Here is a 6,000-nt window from a genome sequence, read left to right as displayed (position 1 = left end):
GCTTCTGTATTAACAGACAGTTGGGTGTTCAGGAGTGTGCATGAGGTTCATTCCACTGTTTATGTCACAGTATATGTGGAGGGGGAAAAAAATCATTACCCCAAAACATACTACCCAAAGGTAACCGTTGAATGTTTTCATCTTCATCATATCTTCCTGTAAGTTTGCTTATGTAGGTGTTTACATATTTATTATGCACGTTTATATATTTCTATATTTATCTACAGAAAATGAGGTCTCATCATGAGAGAGAGAGAGAGAAGGAAATAGAGAGGCAGAGACAAAGAGAAAGAGAGGCTTTTGGCTGAATGGGGAAGAGGGGTCCAAAGAGGGATTATTTAATCTTCAGTGCCTTGAAACTTGAGCAAGTTAACAGCTAATGTGAAGGAGCCATCTCAGCTCATTTTTAACTCTTAAATTTGCCCATATATTAATTTTCCTTCTTATCTTATTTCTACTGCAGAGCTAATGAGACACCTCAAATGGAACAGTATAAATTTTAAGCCCAATATATATTTAGTTATTAGTGAATGAAAGAATGGACAATTGTATTTCAATGAAATGGTAGTACGTTTTAGGTTTTGTCTCACAGGGAGGCAGCAGATGGTTGAAACTGTGGTGTGACGTGGCTGGATGACGCATGAACTGAGGACCCCTGCACTGTTGAATGGGAGACAGGTCTAGAATTTTCCTATAAACGTATTAACATGCGGAGCAGTCCAGGAGCAGCAGTTAGGCAAACACCACAGCTTGCTGCCCTGGTGCCACCTCTCACTAAGCTCACTAGGTGAATCAAAGGCAAGCCTGTCTTCCCAGCGTGGGGAACTGGATTAGGGTCTGCTCAGAGGCACGATGTTGGGCAGCTCTTAGGAGCTTCTGAGTCTCCCAAGAAACTAGAGATCCTTCTGTCTTTAAAACTTCGAACTCAAGGCATACCAGAGAGAGATTTGCTTCCTTCATAAAGATATCGATATTCTCATTAGGAGAAACAATGAGAAACACCTTTCCATAATGCCTGCCTTAGCCCCAGGTTTTCTCATTCACCCCTCAGGACAGCTCTGTGTTAAAGATGAGTCCCATTTCACAGATGACAAAGCTCCTCCTCATATAGCTTCTATCACCTATCCAGATAAGTGGGAGTTTGGGAATGAGGTTCCATCCCTCGCCCTCTCTAGAGGACAATGGAGCAGCCTCCCTTTTAGACAGTGGGCTTCTAGGGCTGGAGAAATGGTCATTTTGTTCTCCCCTGATATAACAGGCCCCAGGGGTACTCCCTCAAAACCCCTATTGATGAATATGATAGTGCACATACATGTGCACATGCATTCATTAACTTGGAAAAGCATTCATTGTGCTCAATTTCATGGGGGAGATAAAGTAGAACCAAGTGGAATTGACAGCGTATCTCCGTGTGTGTGTGTGTGTTTGTGTGTGTGTATCGATGGGCTGTGTATAGGAAATGTATAAAGTCATTAGTGATAAAAGTACAATATGTCAGGTAAAAACGTGGAGATGACATACCTCTGAGAGGCAGGCACTTCCTTCTTTACCACAGAGTCCCCCTTCCTTAGTGTGCAGGACAACTTTTTTTTGTTTTTAACATCTTTATTGGAGTATAATTGCTTTACAACGTTGTGTTAGTTTCTGCTGTATAACAAAGTGAATCAGGTATATGTATATATATATCCCCATATCGCCTCCCTCTTGCGTCTCCCTCCCACCCTCCCTAACCCACCCCTCTAGGTGGTCACCAGGCACCGAGCTGATCTCCCTGTGCTATGCGGCTGCTTCCCACTAGCTGTCTGTTTTACATTTGGTAGTGTATATATGTCCATGCCATTCTCTCACTTCGTCCCAGCTTACCCTTCCCTTCCCCATGTCCTCAAGTCCATTCTCTACGTCTGCGTCTTTATTCCTGTCCTGCCCCTAGGTTCTTCAGAACCGTTTTTGGTTTTTAGATTCCATATACATGTGTTAGCATACGGTATTTGTTTTTCTCTTTCTGACTTACTTCACTCTGTATGAGAGACTCTAGGTCCATCCACCTCACTACAAATAACTCAATTTCATTTCTTTTTATGGGTGAGTAAATATTCCATTGTAGATATGTGTCACATCTTCTTTATCCATTCGTTTGTCAGTGGACACTTAGGTTGCTTCCATGTCCTGGCTATCGTAAATAGTGTTGCAATGAACATTGTGGTACCTGACTCTTTTTGAATTATGGTTTTCTCAGGGTATATGCCCAGTAGTGGGATTGCTGGGTCATAGCCCTCTTGCACTGTTGGTGGGAATGTAAGTTGTGCAGGACAACTTTTGAGGAGTGAGGAAGGTAGAGTATCTTTTGTATGAGGAAAGCCCTTCAAGGGTCAGGTGTGGAAGTTTCCACGGGGTACCTTTTCCGATACCCAGAGGCAAAGAGCAGGGAGATGGCAATGGAGAGGCAGCTCTGGTGGTCTTCAATGGGGAGGGAGCTAATAAGGGTATAGTCCTTCATCTGGGCACCTCCCTGGCAGCCCCCAGGTCATCACTGTCTGCAGCTGAGAACCAGGAGTGCTGTTGGGTAAGAACCTTCCCTGGGTCATGAAAGGGTGGGCACAGGGCCTGGCACCCAGGGAGGGCCCAGGGCTTGTCTGCTTACTTCACCTCCATTCTCTGTTTTCACTTCCTATATTCTCCACCCTCAGTTGGGTTCATCCCTAACTTTGTGCTAATCACCACTCCTACCACTCACACTTGGCTGGGTGGTGAGAAAAATAATAATACTCATAAAACTGAAAGAATAATAAACCCACAATAGTAATAAAAGATAGCAACAATTATAGCACACATATTAGATAAATTACTTGCTCAAGGTAAGTCAACCAGCCAGTAATGGTTCCCAGTATCAAATCCTGGTCTTCTGACTGAAAAGGCCCCACCCCTAACCCCTGTTTCTATATTGAGTGTACTTCTATGTTAGGACTCAGGCCGACACAGGGGAAGAGACTCAACCCGGGTCCTGTGGTCAGTTGATGGCTCTGGAACTGGACATATGTTTGATGACTTCTGTCTAGCTGACCTGTTCCTATTCTTTGCTCTTCTGTGCTAATTCTTCTTCCTGGGGCTCAATAAGAAATTGCTTCTGGTCAAACTGGAATGAAAAAAAGGAGACAAGAAAGCATGAGGAAAAAGGAAATGATGAGATGGCACCAAAGTTCTCTTCTTGCTGCTACATTTCCAGGTGCTGTTTCAAATCTATTTTATAGGACAGAGGAGGCAAGGTGGGCCAGGAGTAATATATCTCAAAGTCCTATTGCATGCCAGACATTCTTTGAGGTTTTCTCCTTTTCTTCTTACAAGTCTAGAAGTAGGCGCCCTTAGGCCCATCTTACAGAGGGCCAACCTCAGATTCACGGAGTATGTAAATTTTCCAGGGTCAAATGTCTACACTTTGCCCTCTACACAGATCAAGCAGCAGCCTCCTGTTTAGATGATAGAATTCCAGGGCTTAAAAGACTGATAGTGGAAAACTCGCCTGATGTGGAATCTGGGCTGTGTCATGCTCCCCATTGGACATGAAGATGATGGTAGGGATGAAATCCTACTCTGTGGGCCAAGAGGACTGGGTGTGGGGGCCACAATGACTAGCTGATTCTTGAGGTGCTGAACTGGACCCAGAAAGCAGCACAAGCTGTTGCCCTTTGGAAAGAGAACCGGAATGGTAGGATATTAACATGTACACAACCACTATATGAAAGGGGTTTTACATGTTATCTCATTTAATCCTAAACTCTTTTCAAGACCAATAGGTACTTATAAATGATCAGAATCAGAATTTTTTGTGTGTATTTTTAAAAATTGAAGTACAGTTGATTTACAATACTGTGTTAGTTTCAGGTGCACAGCAAAGTGATTTGGATATCAGATTATTCCCCATTATATGTTATTAAAAGATATTGAATACAATTCCCCGTACTTTACCGTAAATCCTTGTTACTTATCTATTTTATGTATAGTGGCTTGTATCTGTCAGTCTCATGCTCCTAATTTGTCCCTAACCCCTCCTTCTCCCCTTTGGTAACCATAAGTTTGTTTTCTATGTCTGTGAGGCTGTTTCTGTTTTGTATATAGATTCATTTGTATTATTTTTTAGATTCCACATATAAGTGATATCATGTAATATTTGTCTTTCTCTGTCTGACTTACTTCACTAAGTATAATATTCTCTAAGTCCAACTATGTTGCTGCAAATGGCTGAGTAATTGTCCACTGTGTGTGTGTGTGTATGAGTTTTCATTTCTTTCTGGATATATACCCAGGAGTGGGATTGCTGGATCCTATGGCAGCTCTGTTTTTAGCTATTTAAGGAACCTCCATACTGTTCTCCATGTGGCTGCACCAACTTACGTTCGCACCAACAGTGTAGGAGGGTCCCTTTTCTCCGCACCCTCTCCAGCATTTATTATTTGCAGACTTTTCGATGATAACCATTCTGACTCATGTGAGGTTTTGATTTGCATTTCTCTAGTAATTAGTGATGTTGAGCATCTTTTCATGTGCCTGTTGGCCATCTTTATGTCTCCTTTGGAAAAATATCTATTTAGATCTTCTGCCCGTTTTTTGATTGGGTTGTTTATATTTTGATATGGAGTTGTATATTTTGGATATTAACCCCTTGTCAGTCACATCACTTGCAAACATTTTTCTCCCATTCCATAAGTTGTCTTTTCATTTTGTTGATGGCTTCCTTGGCTGTGCAAAAGATTTTAAGTTTAATTAGGTCCCATTTGTTTATTTTTGCTTTAATTTCTTTTGCCTTGGGACACTGATCTAAGAAAATATTGCTACGATTTATGTCAGAGAGTGTTTCACCTATGTTCTCTTCTAGGAGTTTTATGGTGTCATGTCTTATATTTAGGTCTTGAAATCATTTCAAGTTTATTTTTGTATATGGTGTGAGGGAGCGTTCTTATTTCATTGATTTACATGTAGCTGTCCAGCTTTCCCAGCATCACTTGTTGGAGAGACAGTCTTTTCTCCATTGTATATTCTTGCCTCCTTTATTGAAGATTAATTGACTGTAGGTGGGTGGGTTTATTCCTAGGCTATCTATTCTATCCATTGATCTATATGTCTGTTTTTGTGCCAGTACCATGCTATTTTGATTACTGTAGTTTTGTAGTATAACCTGAAGTCTGGGAGGGTTATGCCTCCAGCTCTGTTCTTTTCCTCAGGATTGCTTTGGCAATTCTGGGTCTTTTGTGGTTCCATATACATTTTTGGATTTTTAGCTCTAGTTCTGTGAACAATGTAACAGGTATTTTGATAGGGATGACATTAAATCTGTTGATTGCTTTGGGTAGTATGGCCATTTTAACAATATTAAGTCTTCCAGTCTAAGAGCATGGGACATCTTTCCATATCTTTGAATCACCTTCCATTTCTTTTATCAATGTTCTGTAGTTTTCATCGTATAGGTCTTTCACCTCTTGGTTAAGTTTATTCTTAGGTATTTCATTTTTTGATGGGATTTTAAATGGGATTATTGGTTTACTTTCCTTTCTGATATTTCATTATTAGTGTAATGAAATGCAACAGATTTCTGTATATTAATCTTGTACCCTGCTACCTTGCTGAATTCATTTCAGGGAACAGAATTTAAAAGTTAAGTAACATGACCTAGAAACAACCTTATCAATTGCTGCTCCAGGATTCATAATCTGGAGTTACACAAAGTAATCTGGAGTTACATTTTATCCTATGAACTGACATTCGACATCCCAGAAGGCATTATTATTCAGTTGTTCCTTTTAAAACAACGTGAAGTGAAATAAAAACACTAAAACTCATTAAAAAGGATTAGATACCCTCTGCATTACAAACATTAAAAGGTGTGTGAAAATCTGGGGGATATTGTATTCAGACGTGGGTTTATCTCTTCAATGTACAAAATATTCTTAAACAGTAGAGTTAGGTCAATGATATCAAGAGCGGATGCAAAGAAAAACCACTTGAAAA

This window comes from Balaenoptera ricei, chromosome X (genome assembly GCF_028023285.1).
Source record: "Balaenoptera ricei isolate mBalRic1 chromosome X, mBalRic1.hap2, whole genome shotgun sequence".
NCBI classification, from domain to species: Eukaryota; Metazoa; Chordata; class Mammalia; order Artiodactyla; family Balaenopteridae; genus Balaenoptera; species Balaenoptera ricei.
The sequence above is the reverse complement of the archived record's forward strand: the minus strand, read 5'-3'. Positions refer to the sequence as shown.